The sequence below is a fragment of the Triticum aestivum genome, chromosome 6B, assembly GCF_018294505.1.
Source record: "Triticum aestivum cultivar Chinese Spring chromosome 6B, IWGSC CS RefSeq v2.1, whole genome shotgun sequence".
NCBI classification, from domain to species: domain Eukaryota; kingdom Viridiplantae; phylum Streptophyta; class Magnoliopsida; order Poales; family Poaceae; genus Triticum; species Triticum aestivum.
In genome coordinates this window covers 551398174-551419073 of record NC_057810.1, presented here as the reverse complement: position 1 = coordinate 551419073, position 20900 = coordinate 551398174, and positions in this window count along the sequence as shown.

Below are 20900 nucleotides of genomic sequence, written 5' to 3'. Positions count from 1 at the left end.
CTCCATGTCGATCATATCTACTATATGATTCAAGCTCGACCTTTCGGTCTCCAGTGTTCCGAGGCTATATCTGCATATGCTAGGCTCGTCAAGTTTAACCTGAGTTTTCTGCATGTGCAAAACTGGCTTGCACCCGTTGTATGTGAACATAGAGCTTATCACACCCGATCATCACGTGGTGTCTCAGCACGAAGAACTGTAGCAACGGTGCATACTCGGGGAGAACACTTATACCTTGAAATTTAGTGAGGGATCTTATAATGCTACCATCGTACTAAGCAAAATAAGATGCATAAAAGATAAACATCACATGCAATCAAAATATTGACATGATATGGCCATCATCATCTTGTGCTCATGATCTCCACCACCGAAGCAACGTCATGATCTCCATCGTCACCGGCACGACACCTTGATCTCCATCGTAGCATCATTGTCGTCTCGCCAACTATTGCTTCTACGACTATCGCTACCAGTGATAAGGTAAAACAATTACATGGCAATTGCATTGCATACAATAAAGCGACAACCATATGGCTCCTGCCAGTTGCCGATAACTCTGTTACAAAACATGATCATCTCATACAACAATGGTAATCACGTCATGACTTGACCATATCACATCACAACAAGCTCTGCAAAAACAAGTTAGACGACCTCTACTTCGTTGTTGCAAGTTTCACATGGCTGCTACGGGATTCTAGCAAGAACCGTTCTTACCTACACATCAAAACCACAATGATTTATCGTCAAGTGTGTTGTCTTAACCTTAAACAAGGACCGGTCCTAGTCAAACTTGATTCAACTAAAGTTGGAGAAATAGACACCCGCCAGCCACCTATGTGCAAAAGCATGTCGGTAGAACCACTCTCATGAATGCGGTCATGTAATGTCGGTCCGGGCCGCTTCATCCAACAATACCGCCAAATCAAAGTAAGACGTTGCTGGTAAGCAGTATGACTATTATCGCCCACAACTCTTTGTGTTCTACTCGTACATAAACATCTACGCATAGACCTGGCTCAGATGCCACTGTTGGGGAACAGAGTAATTTCAAAAAAAACTATGATCACGCAAGATCTATCTAGGTGATGCATAGCAAAAAGAGGGGAGAGTGTGTCAACGTACCCTCGTAGACCGAAAGCGGAAGCGTTTCAATAACGTGGTTGATGTAGTCGAACTTCTTCGCCATCCAACCGATCAAGTACCGAACATACGGCACCTCCGCGTTCAGCACACGTTTAGCTCAATGACATCCCTCGTGCTCTTGATCCAGTTGAGTACGAGGGTGAGTTCCGTCATCAGGATGGCGTGGCGACGGTGATGATGATGCTACCGAAGCAGGGCTTCGCCTAAGCTCTATGATGGTATGATTGAGGTGTGTAAGTGTGGAGGAGGGCACCGCACACGGTTAAGAGAAACTTTTGTGTCATCTGGGGTGCCCCCTGCCCACGTATATAAAGGAGGGAGGGAGAGATGCCGGCCCTCCTAGGGGCGCGCCAAGTGTAGGGAGTCATAGTAGGACTCTCAAGTCCTAGTAGGATTCCCTTTCCTTTTCGGAGTAGGAAAGAAGGAAAGGAGGGAGAGGGAGAAGGAAAGGGGGGCCGCGCCCCCACCCCTTGTCCAATTCGGTTTTGGCAGGGGGAAGGCGTGTGCCACCTCGTGCCCTTCTTCCATGTCTCCACTAAAGCCCAATAAGGCCCATTAACTTCCCCCAGCGAATTCTCGTAACTCTCTGGTACTCCGAAAAATACTCGAATCACTTGGAACCATTCCGATGTCCGAATATAGCCTTCCAATATATCGTTTTTTACCTCTCGACCATTTCGAGGCTCCTCGTCATGTCCGTGATCTCATCCATCACTCCGAACAAACTTCGGTCAACAAATCACATAACTCATAATACAAATTGTCATCAAATGTAAAGCGTGCGGACCCTACGGGTTCAAGAACTATGTAGACATGACCGAGACACATCTTCGGTTAATAACCAATAGCGGAACCTGGATACTCATATTGGCTCCTACATATTCTACGAAGATCTTTATCGGTCAAACCGCATAACAACATACGTTGTTTCCTTTGTCGTCGGTATGTTACTTGCCCGAGATTCGGTCGTTGGTATCATCATACCCAGTTCAATCTCATTACCGGCAAGTCTCTTTACTCGTTTCTTAATGCTTCATCCTGCAACTAACTCATTTTTCACATTTCTTTCAAGGCTTATAGTGATGAGCATTACCGAGAGGGCCCAGAGATACCTCTCCGAAACACGGAGTGACAAGTCCTAATCTTGATCTATGCCAACCCAACAAATACCTTTGGAGACACCTGTAAAGCATCTTTATAATCACCTATTTACATTGTGACGTTTGATAGCACATAAGGTGTTCCTCCGATATTCCGGAGTTGCATAATCTCATGGTCTGAGGAACGCGTATAAGTCATGAAGAAAGGAGTAGCAATGAAACCGTAACGATCATAACGCTAAGCTAACGGATGGGTCTTGTCCATCACATCATTCTCCTAATGATGTGATCCCGTTCATCAAATGACAACACATGTCTATGGTTAGGAAACATGACCATATTTGATCAATGAGCTAGTCAAGTAGAGGCATACTAGGGACACTATGTTTTGTCTATGTATTCACACATGTGCTAAGTTTCCGGTTAATACAATTCTAGCATGAACAATAAACATTTATCATGATATAAGGAAATAAATAATAACTTTATTATTGCCTCTAGGGCATATTTCTTTCAGTCTCCCACTTGCACTAGAGTCAATAATCTAGTTCACATCTCCATGTGATTTAACATCAATAGTTCACATTTGTATGTGATTAACACCCATAGTCCACATCGCCATGTGACCAACACCCAAAGGGTTTACTAGAGTCATTAATCTAGTTCACATCGATATGTGACTAACACCCAAAGAGTACTAAGGTGTGATCATGTTTTGCTCGTGAGAGAAGTTTAGTCAACGGTTCTGTCACATTCAGAGCCGTATGTATTTTGCAAATATTCTATGTCTACAATGCTCTGCATGGAGCTACTCTAGCTAATTGCTCCCACTTTCAATATGTATCCAGATTGAGACTTAGAGTCATCTGGATCAGTGTAAAACCTTTGCATCGACATAATCTTTACGACAAACTCTTTATCACCCCCATAACTGAGAAACATTTCGTTAGTCCTCACTAAGGATAATTTTGGATGTTGTCTAGTGATCTACTCCTAGATCACCATTGTACCCCCTTGCCAAACACATGGAAAGGTACACAATAGGTCTGGCACATAGCATAGTATACTTTATAGAACCTATGACTGAGGCATAGGGAATGACTTTCATTCTCTTTCTATCTTCTGTCGTGGTCGGGCTTTCAGTCTTACTCAACTTTACACCTTGTAATACAGACAAGAACTCCTTCTTTGACTGATCCATTTTGAACTCTTTCAAAAAACTTTGTCAAGGTATATACTCATTGGAACATCTTATCAAGCGTCTTGATCTATCTCTATAGATCTTGATGCCCAATATGTAAGTAGCTTCACTGAGGTATTTCTTTGAAAATCTCCTTTCAAACTCTCCTTTATGCTTTCTAGAAAATTCTACATCATTTCCGATCAACAATATGGCATTCACATATACTTATCAAAAAGGTTGTAGTGTTCCCACTCACTTTCTTGTAAACACAGGCTTCATCGCAAGTCTGTATAAAACTATATGTTTTGATCAACTCATCAAAGCGTATATTCCAACTCCGAGATGCTTGCACCAGTCCATAGATGGATCGCTGGAGCTTGCACACCTTGTTAGTACCTTTAGGATCTACAAAACCTTCTGGTTACATCATATACAACTCTTCTTTAAAAATATCCATTTAAGGAATGCAGTTTTGACATCCATTTGTTAGATTTCATAAAATATGACAATTGCTAACTTGAATTAGACGGTTTTAAGCATCGCTATAGTTGACAAAATCTCATTGTAGTCAACACCTTGAACTTTGTTGAAAACCTTTTCTGACAAGTCGAGCTTTGTAGATAGTAACACTACTATCAACGTTCGTCTTCCTCTTGAAAATCCACTTATTTTCTATGGCTTGCCAATCATTGGGCAAGTCCACCAAAGTCCACACTTTGTTCTCATACATGGATCCTATCTCAGATTTCATGGCCTCCAGCCTTTTCACAGAATCTGGGCTCATCATCGCTTCCTCATAGTTCGTAGGTTCATCATGGTCTAGTAACATGACTTACAGAGCAGGATTACCGTACCACTTTGGTGTGGACCATACTTTGGAAGACCTATGAGGTTCAGTAGTAACTTGGTCTGAAGTTTCATGATCATCATCATTAGCTTCCTTACTAATTGGTGTAGGAATCACTGGAACTGATTTTTGTGATGTACTACTTTCCAATAAGGGAGAAGGTACAATTACCTCATCAAGTTCTACTTTCCTCCCACTCACTTCTTTCAAGAGAAACTCGTTCTCTAGAAAGGATCCATTCTTAGCAACAAACTTGCCTTCGGATATGTGATAGAAGGTGTACCCAATAGTTTCCTTTGGGTATCCCATGAAGATGCATTTCTCTGATTTGGGTTCGAGCTTATCATGTTGAAGTTTTTTCACATAAGCATCTGATACGTCTCCAACGTATCTATAATTTTTTATTGCTCCATGCTACTTTATCTACTGTTTTGGACTATATTGGGCTTTATTTTCCACTTTTATATTATTTTTGGGACTAACCTATTAACCGGAGGCCCAGCCCAGAATTGTTGTTTTTTGCCTATTTCAGTATTTCGAAGAAACAGAATATCAAACGGAGTCCAAACGGAATGAAACCTTCGGGAACGTGATTTTCTCACCGAACGTGATCCAGGAGACTTGGACCCTGCTCCAAGGAACAAAAGAAGCGGTCACGAGGGTGGGGGGCGCGCCCCCTGCCTCATGGGCCCCCTGTTGCTCCATCGACGTACTCCTTCCTCCTATATATACCTATGTACCCTCGACAAATCAAATACGGAGCCAAAAACCTAATTCCACCGCCGCAACTTTCTGTATCCGCGAGATCCCATCTTGGGGCCTGTTCCGGAGCTCCGCCGGTGGGGGCATCTACCATGGAGGGCTTCTACATCAACACCATAGCCTCTCCGATGAAGTGTGAGTAGTTTACTTCAGACCTTCGGGTCCATAGCTAGTAGCTAGATGGCTTCTTCTCTCTTTTTGGATCTCAATACAATGTTCTCCCCCTCTCTTGTGGAGATCTATTCGATGTAATCTTCTTTTTGCGGTGTGTTTGTTGAGACCGATGAATTGTGGGTTTATGATCCAGCTTATCTATGAATAATATTTGAATCTTCTCTGAATTCTTTTATGTATGATTGAGTTATCTTTGCAAGTCTCTTCGAATTATCCGTTTGGTTTGGCCAACTAGATTGGTAGTTCTTGCAATGGGAGAAGTGTTTAGCTTTGGGTTCAATCTTGAGGTGTCCTTTCCCAGTGACAGCAGGGGCAGCAAGGCACGTATTGTATTGTTGCCATCGAGGATAACAAGATGGGGTTTTTATCATATTGCATGAATTTATCCCTCTACATCATGTCATCTTGCTTAAGGCGTTACTCTATTTTTAACTTAATACTCTAGATGCATGCTGGATAGCGGTCGATGAGTGGAGTAATAGTAGTAGATGCAGAATCGTTTCGATCTACTTGTCTCGGACGTGATGCCTATATACATGATCATACCTAGATATACTCATAATTATGCTCAATTCTGTCAACTGCTCAATAGTAATTTGTTCACCCACCGTAGAATAGTTATGCTCTTGAGACAAGCCACTAGTGAAACCAATGGCCCCCAGGTCTATTCTCATCATATCAATCTCCATTACTTTATTACTTGCTTTGTTTTTACTTTGCCTTTTACTTTTCACTTTGCATATTTATATCAAAAATAACAAAAATATTATTTATCATCTCTATCAGATCTCACCCTCGTAAGTGACCGTGAAGGGATTGACAACCCCTAATCGCGTTGGTTGCGAGTAGCTATTGTTTTGTGTAGGTACGAGGGACTCGAGCGTGATCTCCTACTGGATTGATACCTTGGTTCTCAAAAACTGAGGGAAATACTTACGCTACTTTACTGCATCATCCTCTCCTCTTCGGGGAAATCCAACGCAGTGCTCAAGAGGTAGCAAGAAGAATTTCTAGCGCCGTTGCCAGGGAGCTTACGCAAAAGTCAACCATACCAAGTACCCATCACAATCCCTATCTCTCGCATTACATTATTTGCCTCTCGTTTTCCTCTCCCCCACTTCACCCTTGCCGTTTTATTCGCCCTCTCTTTCCCAATCTCCTCCTCTCTTTCCCTTTCGCCTTTTTCTCGTTTGCCTTTTTGTTTGCTTGTGTGTTGGATTACTTGTTGCCATGGCGCAAGATAATACCAAATTGTGTGACTTCTCGAATACCAATAATAATGATTTCCTTAGTACTCCGATTGCTCCTCTTAATAATGATGAGTCTTGTGAAATCAATACCGTTTTGCTGAATCTTGTTATGAAAGATCAATTCGCCGGCCTTCCTAGTGAAGATGCCTCTACTCATCTAAACAATTTTGTTGATTTGTGTGATATGCAAAAGAAGAAAGATACGGATAATAATATTGTCAAATTGAAGTTATTTCCGTTTTCACTTAGAGATCGTGCTAAAGTTTGGTTTTCGTCTTTGCCTAAAAATAGTATTGATTCTTGGAACAAGTGCAAAGATGCTTTTATCTCTAAGTATTTTCCTCCCGCTAAGATCATCACTCTTGGGAACGATATCATGAATTTTAAACAACTTGATCATGAGCATGTTGCCCAATCTTGGGAAAGAATGAAATTGATGCTTCGCAATTGCCCTACTCATGGTTTGAATTTATGGATGATCATACAAAATTTTATGCCGGATTGAATTTTGCTTCTAGAAATCTTTTAGATTCGGCCGCGGGAGGCACGTTTATGGAAATTACATTAGGAGATGCTACAAAATTACTTGATAATATTATGGCTAATTATTCTCAATGGCACACCGAAAGATCTTCTAGTAAAAAAGTGCATGCTATAGAAGAAATCAATGTTTTGAGTGAAAAGATGGATGAACTTATGAAGATGTTTGCTACTAAAAATACTTCTCTTGATCCCAATGATATGCCTTTATCTACTTTGATTGAGAATAATAATGAATCTATGGATGTGAATTTTGTTGGTAGGAATAGTTTTGGAAATAACGCGTATAGAGGGAATTTTAATCCTAGGCCTTATCCTAGTAATCCTTCTAATAATTATGGAAATTCCTACAACAACTCTTATGGAAATTTTAATAAGATGCCCTCTGAATTTGAGAGTAGTGTTAAAGAGTTTATGAATTCACAAAAGAATTTTAATGCTTTGCTTAAAGAGAAATTGCTTAAAGTTGATGATTTGGCTAGGAACCTTGATAGAATTTCTCTTGAAATTGATTCTTTAAAGCTTAGATCTATTCCTCCTAAGAATGATATCAATGAGTCCCTCAAAGCCATGAGAATATCCATTGATGAGTGCAAAGAAAGAACTGCTAGGATGTGTGCTTCCAAAGATGCTTTTATTAAAGCGTGTTCTTCCAATTCCTATGGAAATCAAGATGAAGATCTAAAAGTTATTGATGTGTCCCCTATTAAATCTTTGTTTTCAATATGAATCTTGATGAAACTGAATATGATCTTCCTTTACCTAGAAGGCGTACTAAGAATTCAGAGTTTCTAGATCTTGATGATGAAATTGATGAAAGTGGGATTGAAAGAAATAAAAACCTTGATGTTGCTAAACCCACTATTTTGGATCTCAAGGAATTTAATTATGAAAATTGCTCTTTGATTGGTTGTATTTCCTTGTTGCAATCCGTGCTAGATTCTCCTCATGCTTATAGTCAAAATAAGGCCTTTACCGAACACATTGTTGATGCCTTGATGCAATCTTATGAAGAAAAACTTGAGTTGAAAGTTTCTATCCCTAGAAAACTCTATGATGAGTGGGAACCTACTATTAAAATTAAAATTAAAGATTATGAGTTTCATGCTTTGTGTGATTTGGGTGCTAGTGTCTCCACTATTCCCAAAACTTTGTGTGATTTGCTAGATTTCCATGACTTTGAAGATTGCTCTCTAAACTTGCACCTTGCGGATTCCACTATTAAAAAGCCTATGGGAAGAATTAATGATGTTCTTATTGTTGCAAATAGGAATTATGTGCCCGTAGATTTTATTGTTCTTGATATAGATTGCAATCCTTCATGTCCTATTATTCTTGGTAGACCTTTCCTTAGAACGATTGGTGCGATTATTGATATGAAGGAAGGGAATATTAGATTCCAATTTCCCTTGAGAAAGGGTATGTAACACTTCCCTAGAAAGAAAATAAAATTACCATATGAATCTATCATGAGAGCCACTTATGGATTGCCTACCAAAGATGGCAAAACCTAGATCTATCCTTGCTTTTATGCCTAGCTAGGGGCGTTAAACGATAGCGCTTGTTGGGAGGCAACCCAATTTTATTTTTTGTTTTTTGTTTTTGATTCTGTTTAGGAATAAATAATCCATCTAGCCTCTGGTTAGATGTGTTTTTATGTTTTAATTATTGTTTGTGCCAAGTAGAACCTATAGGATAAGCTATGATGATAGTTGATTTGATTCTGCTGAAAAACAGAAACTTTACGCTCACGAGAAAAAATTCAATAAATCACAGAAACGTGATTTTGCATTGATTCTTTTTGCTTCTGATCAATAAACAAATTGTACAGTACGTCCTATTTTGGTAGAATTTTTAGAGTTCCAGAAGTTTGCGTTAGTTACATATTGCTACAGACTGTTCTATTTTTGACAGATTATGTTTTTCGTGTGTTATTTGCTTATTTCAATGCATTTATGGCTAATAAATTAGTTTATAAACCATAAGGAAGTTGGAATACGGTTGTTTAACACCAATATAAATAAAGAATGAGTTCATTACAGTACCTTAAAGTAGTCTTTTGTTTTCTTTCACTAACGGAGCTCATGAGATTTCTATTGAGTTTTGTGTCGTGAAGTTTTCAAGTTTTGGGTGAATTCTTTTGATGGATTATGGAACAAAGAGTGGCAAGAGCCTAATCTTGGGGATTCCCATGGCACCCCCAAGATAACCCAAGGACACCAAAAAGTCAAATCTTGGGGATGCCTCGGAAGGCATCCCCTCTTTCGTCTACTTCCATCGGTAATTTACTTGGAGCTATATTTTTATTCACCAGATGTTATGTGTTTTGCTTGGAGCGTCTTGTATTTTTTGCGTCCTTGATTGTTAGTTTACCACAATAATCCTTGATGTACACACCTTTTGAGAGAGCCATACATGATTTGGAATTTGCTAGAATACTCTATGTGCTTCACTTATATCTTTTGAGCTTGATAGTTTTGCTCATAGTGCTTCACTTATACCTTTTTGAGCGCGATAATTTTTCTCTAGTGCTTCACTTAGATCTTTTAGAGCACGGTGGTGGATTTTTTTTAAAGAAACTATTGATCCCTCATGCTTCACTTAGATTATTTTGAGAGTTGTTAATAGCATGGTAATTTGCTTAAAGATAATATACTTGGTATTCAAGATATGTGAAACTTTCTTTTGAGTGTGTTGAATACTAAGATAAGTTTGATGCTTGATAACTGTTTTGAGATATGGAGGTGATAATATCAAAGCAATGCTAGTTGGGGTGATTATGAATTTAAAGAATGCTTGTGTTGAAGTTTGTGATTCCCGTAGCATGCATGTATGGTGAACCGCTTTGTGATGAAGTCGGAGAACAATTTTATTTATTGATTGTCTTCCTTATGGGTGGCAGTCGGGGACGAGCAATGGTCTTTTCCTACCAATCTTTCCCCCTAGGAGTATGCGTGTAGTGCTTTGGTTTTTGATGACTTCTAAATTTTTGCAACAAGTTCATGAGTTCTTTTGATTAATGTTGAGTCCATGGATTATACGCACTCTCACCCTTCCACCATTGCTAGCCTCTCTAATACCGCGCACTTTTCGCCGGTATCATACACCCACCATATACCTTCCTTAAAACAGCCACCATACCTACCTATCATGGCATTTCCATAGCCATTCCAAGATATATTGTCATGCAACTTTCCACCGTTCTGTTCATATGACACACATTATTTTTGTCATATTGCTTTTTGCATGAACATGTAGTTGACATTGTATTTGTGGCAAAGCCACCGTTCATAATTCTTTCATACATGTCACTCTTGATTCATTACATATCCCGGTCCACCGTCGGAGGCATTCATATAGAGTCATATTTTGTTCTAAGTATCGAGTTGTAATTGTTGAGTTGTAAGAAAAATAAAAGTGTGATGATCATCATTATTAGAGCATTGTCCGAGTGAGGAAAGGATGATGGAGACTATGATTCCCCCATAAGTCGGGATGAGACTCCGGACGAAATATAAAAAAAAAGAGGCCAAAAAGGAGAAAAGGCCCAAATAAAAAAATGAGAGAAAAAGAGAGAAGGGACAATGCTACTATCCTTTTACCACACTTGTGCTTCAAAGTAGCACCATGATCTTCATGATAGAGAGTCTCATATGTTGTCACTTTCATATACTAGTGGGAATTTTTCATTATAGAACTTGGCTTGTATATTCCAATGATGGGCTTTCTCAAAAGTGCCCTAGGTCTTCGTGAGCAAGCAAGTTGGATGCACACCCACTTAGTTTCTTTTGTTGAGCTTTTATATACTTATAGCTCTAGTGCATCCGTTGCATGGCAATCCCTACTCACTCACATCGATATCTATTGATGGGCATCTCCATAGCCGTTGGTACGCCTAGTTGATGTGAGACTATCTTCTCCTTTTTGTCTTCTCCACAACCACCATTCTATTCCACCTATAGTGTTATGTCCATGGCTCACGCTCATGTATTGCGTGAAAGTTGAAAAAAGTTTGAGATTACTAAAGTATGAAACAATTGCTTGGCTCGTCATCGGGGTTGTGCATGATTAAATACTTTGTGTGATGAAGATAGAGCTTAGCCAGATTATATGATTTTGTAGGGATAACTTTCTTTTGGCCAAGCTATTTTGAAAAGACATGATTGCTTTGATTTGTATGCTTGAAGTATTATTACTTTTATGTTAATATGAACTTTTGTCTTGAATCTTTCGGATCTGAATATTCATGCCACAATTAAGAAGATTTACATTGAAATTATGCCAAAGTATCACTCCGCATCAAAGATTCTTTTTTATCATTTACCTACTCGAGGACGAGCAGGAATTAAGCTTGGGGATGCTTGATACGTCTCCAACGTATCTATAATTTTTGATTGCTCCATGCTACTTTATCTACTGTTTTGGACTATATTGGGCTTTATTTTCCACTTTTATATTATGTTTGGGAGTAACCTATTAACCGGAGGCCCAACCCAGAATTGCTGTTTTTTTGCCTATTTCAGTATTTCGAAGAAACAGAATATCAAACGGAGTCCAAACGGAATGAAACCTTCGGGAACGTGATTTTCTCACCGAACGTGATCCAGGAGACTTGGACCCTGCTCCGAGGAACAAAAGAGGCGGTCACGAGGGTGGGGGCGCGCCCCCCTGCCTCGTGGCCCCCCTGTTGCTCCACCGATGTACTCCTTCCTCCTATATATACCTACGTACCCCCGACAGATCAAATATGGAGCCAAAAACCTAATTCCACCACCGCAACTTTCTGTATCCGCGAGATCCCAACTTGGGGCCTGTTCCGGAGCTCCACCAGAGGGGGCATCTACCACGGAGGGCTTCTGCATCAACACCATAGCCTCTCCGATGAAGTGTGAGTAGTTTACTTCAGACCTTCAGGTCCATAGCTAGTAGCTAGATGGCTTCTTCTCTCTTTTTGGATCTCAATACAATGTTCTCCCCCTCTCTTGTGGAGATCTATTCGATGTAATCTTCTTTTTGCGGTGTGTTTGTTGAGACCGATGAATTGTGGGTTTATGATCCAGCTTATCTATGAATAATATTTGAATCTTCTCTGAATTCTTTTATGTATGATTGAGTTATATTTGCAAGTCTCTTCAAATTATCCGTTTGGTTTGGCCAACTAGATTGGTAGTTCTTGCAATGGGAGAAGTGTTTAGCTTTGGGTTCAATCTTGCAGTGTCCTTTCCCAGTGATAGTAGGGGCAGCAAGGCACGTATTGTATTGTTGCCATCGAGGATAACAAGATGGGGTTTCTATCATATTGCATGAATTTATCCCTCTACATCATGTCATCTTGCTTAAGGCGTTACTCTGTTTTTAACTTAATACTCTAGATGCATGCTGGATAGCGGTCGATGAGTGGAGTAATAGTAGTAGATGCAGAATCATTTCGATCTACTTGTCTCGGACGTGATGCCTATATACATGATCATACCTAGATATACTCATAATTATGCTCAATTCTGTCAGTTGCTCAAAAGTAATTTGTTCACCCACCGTAGAATACTTATGCTCTTTAGAGAAGCCACTAGTGAAACCTATGGCCCCCGGGTCTATTCTCATCATATCAATCTCCATTACTTTATTACTTGCTTTGTTTTTACTTTGCCTTTTACTTTTCACTTTGCATCTTTATATCAAAAATACCAAAAATTATATTTATCATCTCTATCAGATCTCACCCTCGTAAGTGACCTTGAAGGGATTGACAACCCCTAATCGCATTGGTTGCGAGTAGCTATCGTTTTGTATAGGTACGAGGGACTCGAGCGTGATCTCCTACTCGATTGATACCTTGGTTCTCAAAAACTGAGGGAAATACATACGCTACTTTACTGCATCATCCTCTCCTCTTCGGGGAAATCCAACGGAGTGCTCAAGAGGTAGCAGCATCGCAGCCCCAAACTTTAAGAAATGACAACTTTGGTTTCTTGCCAAACCATAGTTCATAAGGCATCGTCTCAATGGATTTTGATGGTGCCCTATTTAAAGTGAATGCAACTGTCTCTAATGCATAATCCCAAAACAATAGTGGTTAAACGGGTAAGAGACTTCATAGTTTGCACCATATCTAATAAAGTGCGGTTACGACGTTCAGACACACCATTACGTCGTGGTGTTCCAGGTGGCGTGGGTTGTGAATCTATTCCACATTTATTCAAATGAAGGCCAAACTCGTAACTCAAATATTCAGCACTACGATCAGATCGTAGAAACTTTATTTGCTTGTTATGATGATTCTCCACTTCACTCTGAAATTCTTTGAACTTTTCAAATGTTTCAGACTTGTGTTTCATTAAGTAGATATACCCATATCTGATCAAATCATCTGTGAAGGTCAGAAAATAATGATACCCGCCACGAGCCTCAACACTCATTGGACCGCATACATCGGTATGTATTTCCAATAAGTTAGTAGCTCATTCCATTGTTCCGGAGAACGGAGTTTTAGTCATCTTGCCCATAAGGCATGGTTCGCAAGTATCAAATGATTCATAATCAAGTGATTCCAAAAGTCCATCTTTATGGAATTTCTTCATGCGCTTTACACCGATATGACCCAAATGGCAGTGCCAAAAATAATTTGCACTATCATTATCAACTTTGCATCTTTTGGCATCAATATTATGAATATGTGTATTACCACGATCGAGATTGAATAAACCATCAACATTGGGTGTATACTCATAGAAGGTTTCATTCCTGTAAACAGAATAACAATTATTCTCTGTCTTAAATGAATAACCGTATTGCAATAAACATGATCTAATCATATTCATGTTTTAACGCAAACACCAAATAACATTTATTTAGGTTCAACTCTAATCCCGAAAGTATAGGGGTTGTGCGATGATGATTATATCGATCTTGGAACCACTTCCAACATACATCGTCACTTCAACTTCAACTAGTCTCTGTTTATTTTGCAACTCATGTTTCAAGTTACTAATCTTAGCAACCGAACAAGTATCAAATACCCAGGGGCTACTACGAGCACTAGTAAGGTACACATCAATAACATGTATATTAAACATACCTTTGTTCACTTTTCCATCCTTCTTATCCACCAAATATTTGGGGTAGTTCAGCTTCCAGTGACCATTTCCTTTGCAGTAGAAGCACTCAGTTTTAGGCTTAGGTCTAGCTTTGGGCTTCTTCACGGGAGTGACAACCTACTTGCCATTCTTCTTGAAGATCCCTTTCTTTCCCTTTGCCCTTTTCTTTAAACTAGTGGTCTAGTCAATCATCGACACTTGATGCTCTTTTCTTGATTTCTACCTTCGTCGATTTCAGCATCACGAAGATCTCGGGAATCATTTTCGTCATCCCTTGCATATTATAGTTCATCACGAAGTTCCAGTAACTTGGTGATGGTGACTAGAGAACTTTGTCAATTAGTATCTTATCTGGAAGATTAACTCCCACTTGATTCAAGCAATTGTAGTACCCAGACAATCTGAGCACATGCTCACTAGCTGAGAAATTCTCCCCCCATCTTTTAAGCGAAGTATTTGTCAAAGGTCTCATACCTCTTGACATTTTTAGAGTCCCTGTTCTAAGCCGTAAATCATGGTGCACTAAACTATCAAGTAGTCATCATATTTGAGCTAAACAAACGTTCATAACGTCTGCATATGCTCCTGCAATAGGTCTGTCACCTAGCGGTGCATCAAGGACATAATTCTTCTGTGCAGCAATGAGGATAAACCTCAGATCATAGATCCTGTCCGCATAATTTCTACTATCGTCTTTCAACTTAGTTTTCTCTAGGAACATATAAAAACAAAGGGAAGCTACAACGCGAGCTATTGATCTATAACATAATTTGCAAAATATTATCAGGACTAAGTTCATGATAAATTAAAGTTCAATTTAATCATATTACTTAAGAACTCCCACTTAGATAGACATACCTCTAGTCATCTAAAAGATCACGTGATCCATAACAACTAAACCATGTCTGATCGTCACGTGAGATGGAGTAGTTTTCAATGGTGAACATCTCTATGTCGATCATATCTACTATATGATTCACGCTCGACCTTTCGGTCTCCAGTGTTCCGAGGCTATATCTGCATATGCTAGGCTCGTCAAGTTTAACCTGAGTTTTCTGCATGTGCAAAACTGGCTTGCACCCGTTGTATGTGAACATAGAGCTTATCACACCCGATCATCACGTGGTGTCTCAGCACGAAGAACTGTAGCAACAGTGCATACTCAGTGAGAACACTTATACCTTGAAATTTAGTGAGGGATCTTATAATGCTACCGTCGTACTAAGCAAAATAAGATGCATAAAAGATAAACATCACATGCAATCAAAATATTGACATGATATGGCCATCATCATCTTGTGCTCATGATCTCCATCACCGAAGCAATGTCATGATCTCCATCGTCACCAGCGCGACACCTTGATCTCCATCGTAGCATCGTTGTCGTCTCGCCAAATATTGCTTCTATGACTATCGCTACCGCTTAGTGATAAGGTAAAACAATTACATGGCAATTGCATTGCATACAATAAAGCGACAATCATATGGCTCCTGCCAGTTGCTGATAACTCTGTTACAAAACATGATCATCTCATACAACAATGTTAATCACGTCATGTCTTGACCATAACACATCACAACAAGCTCTGCAAAAACAAGTTAGACGACCTCTCCTTCGTTGTTGCAAGTTTTACGTGGCTGCTACGGGATTCTAGCAAGAACCATTTTTACCAATGCATCAAAACCACAATGATTTAGCATCAAGTGTGTTGTTTTAACCTTAAACAAGGACCGGTCGTAGTCAAACTTGATTCAACTAAAGTTGGAGAAACAGACACCCGCCAGCCACCTATGTGAAAAAGCACGTCGGTAGAACTAGTCTCATGAATGCGGTCATGTAATGTCGGTCCAGGCCACTTCATCCAACAATACCGCCAAATCAAAGTAAGACGTTGGTGGTAAGTGATACGTCTCCAACATATCTATAATTTTTTATTGTTCCATGCTATTATATTACCTGTTTTGAATTATTATGGGCTTTATTATACACTTTTATATTACTTTTGGGACTAACCTATTAACCGGAGGCCCAGCCCATATTGTTGTTTTATTGCATGTTTCAGTATTTCGAGGAAAAGGAATATCAAACGGAGTCCAAATGGAATGAAACCTTCGGCAGCGTTATTTTTGGGAAGAATATCACTCAGGAGACTTGGAGTTCACGTCAGAAGAGCCTCAAGGAGGCCACGAGATAGGAGCCCCCCCCCCCCCGCCTACTGGGCGCGCCCCCTGTCTCGTGGGCCCCTCGAGCACCCCCCGACCGACTTCTTTCGCCTATATAGTCCCATGTACCCTAAAAACATCCACAGAGAAGATAGATCGGAAGTTCCACCGTAGCAAGCCTCTGTAGCCACCAAAAACCTCTCGGGAGCCCTTCCCGGCACCCTACCGGAGGGGGGATCCTTCACCGATGGCCATCTTCATCATCCCGGCGCTCTCCATGACGAGGAGGGAGTAGTTCACCCTCGGGGCTGAGGGTATGTACCAGTAGCTATGTGTTTGATCTCTCTCTCTCGTGTTCTCTCTCGTGTTCCCTCTATGGCACGATCTTGATGTATCCCGAGCTTTTCTATTGTAGTTGGATCTTATGATGTTTCTCCCCCTCTACTCTCTTGTGATGAATTGAGTTTCCCCTTTGAAGTTATCTTATCGGATTGAGTCTTTTATGAGAACACTTGATGTATGTCTTGCCGTGCTTATCTGTGGTGACAATGGGATATCATGTGCCTCTTGATGTATGTTTTGGTGACCAACTTGCGGGTTCCGCCCATGAACCTATGCATAGGGGTTGGCACACGCTCTTGACTCTCTGGTAGAAACTTTGGGGCACTCTTTGAAGTACTTTGTGTTGGTTGAATAGATGAATCTGAGATTGTGTGATGCATATCGTATAATCATGCCCATGGATACTTGAGGTGTCAATGGAGTATCTAGGTGACATTAGGGTTTTGGTTGATTTGTGTCTTAAGGTGTTATTCTAGTACGAACTCTTGAATAGATTGATCTGAAAGAATAACTTTGAGGTGGTTTGGTACCCTACCATAATCTCTACGTTTGTTCTCCGCTATTAGTGGCTTTGGAGTGACTCTTTGTTGCATGTTGAGGGCTTGTCATATGATCTATCTATGTTATTATTGTTGAGAGAACTTGCACTAGTGAAAGTATGAACCCTAGGCCTTGTTTCCTATCATTGCAATACCGTTTACGCTCACTTTTATCATTAGTTATCTTGCTGTTTTTATTATTTCAGATTACAAAAACCTATATCTACTATCTATTTTGCACTTGTATCTTCATCTCTTCGCCGAACTAGTGCACCTATACAATTTACCATTGTATTGGGTGTGTTGGGGACACAAGAGACTCTTTGTTATTTGGTTGCAGGGTTGTTTGAGAGAGACCATCTTCATTCTACGCCTCCTATGGATTGATAAACCTTATGTCATCCACTTGAGGGAAATTTGCTACTGTCCTACAAACATGTGCACTTGCAGGCCCAACAATGTCTACAAGAAGAAGGTTGTGTAGTAGACACCAAGCTCTTTTCAGGCGCCGTTGCCGGGGAGGTTAGCGCTTGAAGTTATATCTTTAGATCTTGCAATCGAGTCTTTTAGTTTCTTGTATTATCACTAGTTTAGTTTATAAAAGAAAACCACAAAAAAATGGAGTTAAATTTATCTCATACGCTTCATCTTTTTAATATCTTTCGTAGTTTGATGGAAAGGAAAATTGTGCTCAAGTGCTAGAAGAAGAGTGCATTAAAATGATTGGTACTAAATCTTTGAATGATGAGCATGATTGCAATGTTGTTAGTATAAACTCCTTGAATATCCGTAGTATTAATGATGGTTGCTCTAATCATGATGAAAATATCTCTTATGAGCATGTCAACTTTTGTGGAGTGCATGTTTGCATGAACACACCAAATAGAGAAGATATTTATTGCAAGAGGCATAAGCATTTAGAAACTAAATGGTTGCATGAAAGGCTAGGTGTGAGTGCTGAAAATTTAAAATTCCTTTGCCGTACTTGTGAACTTCGCAATGAACGTGGTCATTTACATCTCCTATGCAAATTGTTTCATGATCGAATCGTGTCCAAAAATTGTGATGATTTGATCTCCATTGCTCATTACAATGAACTTAGTTTGCTTTTGGGTTATGAAGAATTGAAACGTTTACTTAAGGACCTTCCAGAATTTGCCCATAAGAAATTCCTTGATATTGATCTAGAAAAGATTTATATGTTTTGTGCGGAGAATTGCATTGAAAATCCTTATATTGCCAATTACATAAAGAAAAGAAAGCAAATAGAAGATGATGAGAATACTAATGAAAGGGAAGATACTTCCCAATATCCTCCTATTATTTCTCATGATGAATCACGTAACGAGGAGGAGCTTTCTATTCAACCAATCTCATCAATAAGGAGCTCAAAGAGGAAGGTTGAACCTACACATAATGTGAAGAAGAAAAAGAAAAGAAGGAGCAACAAAGGTAGAAAGGTATCCCTCCCAAATGATGTTGCTCCTACTACTCACTTTGATGATGATAATTGCTTTACTATTGGTGCTATCCATATTTTTAATGATGAGAGTGATTATGCTTATGATATGAAAAAGCCCAAGCTTGGGGAAGCTATGTTTGATGAGGATGAAATATTTGAGAATATATTTGCTGAAATTGATGTTTGTCCCAAGCTTGGGGATGCTATGTTTAATGAAGATGATATTTTTAGCATCCCAAGTTTTGATATGCAAAGTTGTTATGATGATAGCATGCCCCCTACTTATGATGATTATATTGATGAAAGTGGGTTTGGAAGAGTGTCAACTTTAGGAAGTAGTGATCCCACTATTTTGGAGGATGTTGAATTTTATTGTGATGAATATGAAAGTGGATTCGGAAGAGTGTCAACTTTATTTAGTGATTCCACTATCTTGGGAGAGGTTTCAATCGATTATGATGAGAACGAAGTTGCTACTTATGATGATTATTGTGATGAAACTTATGTTATAAAAATTAGTGATGATTATATTTACAAATCTTGTCATGATTATGATTACCCTTTCTCTGAACATTACTCTTTTAATGTGGAAACAATTTTTAGTGTTCAAGTCTCTTATGATACTCCTACTATTCCGAATGAGAAGAATTTTGCTTATGTGGAGAGTAGTAAATTTTCTATGCTTGTAGATCATGAAAAGAATGCTTTAGGTGCTGGTTATATTGTTTAATTCATTCATGATGCTACTGAAAATTATTATGAGGGGGGAACTTATGCTTGTAGGAAGTGCAATAATATCAAGTTTCCTCTCTATGTGCTTAAAATCTTGAAGTTATGCTTGTTGTGCCATCCTATGCTAGTTGATTATTGTTCCCATAAGTTGTTTGCTCACAAAATCCCTATGCATAGGAAGTGGGTTAGGCTTAAATGTGCTAGTCATATACTTCATGATGCTCTCTTTATGTTTCAATTCTTATCTTCTATGTGAGCATCATTGCCATCATCATGCCTAGCTAAAAAGGCATTAAAGAAAAGCGCTTGTTGGGAGACAACCCAATATTTACCCTTACTGTTTTTGTGTGTCCACATGATTATGCTACTGTAGTAATCATGTTTTATAGCTTTTGTTTCAATAAAGTGCCAAGTAGAACCTTTGGGAAGACTTGGGTGAAGTTTATGTGATCTTGCTGTAAAAAACAGAAACTTTTGCGCTCACGAGATTAGCTGCCATTTTTTACTGGAGAGTGCTTTTAGGTTGATTATTTTTGCAGGTGATTAATAGAAAAATTACTCAGGTCCAGCAATTTATTTCATAATTTTTGGGGTTCCAGAGGTATATGTTTGATACAGATTACTACAGACTGTTCTGTTTTTGACAGATTCTATTTTCTGTGTGTTGTTTGCTTATTTTGATCAACCTATGGGTAGTATTAAGTGGTATGAACCATAGAGAAGTTGGAATACAGTAGGTTTTACACCAATATGAATTTAGAATGAGTTCATTACAGTACCTAAGTGGTGGTTTTATTTCTTATACTAACGGAGCTTACGAGTTTTGTTTCGAGTTTTGTGTGGTTGAAGTTTTCAAGTTTTGGGTAAAGATTCGATGGACTATGGAATAAGGAGTGGCAAGAGCCTAAGCTTGGGGATTCCCAAGGCACCCCAAGGTAATATTCAAGGACAACCAAGAGCCTAAGCTTGGGGATGCCCCGGAAGGCATCCCCTCTTTCGTCTTCGTTCATCGGTAACTTTACTTGGAGCTATATTTTTATTCGCCACATGATATGTGTTTTGCTTGGAGCGTCATTTTATCTTGCTAGTTTTTGCTTGCTGTTAGTTAGAATAATGTTTTGCATCTTTATTTTCAATAAAAATGTCAAGGATAGCCTTTGCCATGTTTATTTTGCTAGTATACATGTTGCTGTTTGAAAACAGAAAGTTTACCGCTGTTGCAAAAAATCCCTAGAAAAGTAAGAGAATGGTATAACGTTGAATGTTTTTGCATATTAAGCTCTGATAAATTTATTACAGTGGGAATTTTAGTTCATAATTTTTGGAGTCAGGGAAGTACTGATACTCTTGCATTCTTTACAGACTATACTGTTTTGGCAGATTGCTGTTATGGTTGCATTGTTTGGATATGTTTGCTTGTTTAATGATTCTATTTGAGGATAGGAGTATTAAATATGCAGAGGCATTTAGTATGCAATGTTGAATAATAATTTTAGTGATTTGTTACAGTAGAAAGTGATAAGGTTTTGCATTGGTTTATACTAACCTATCTCACGAGTTCTT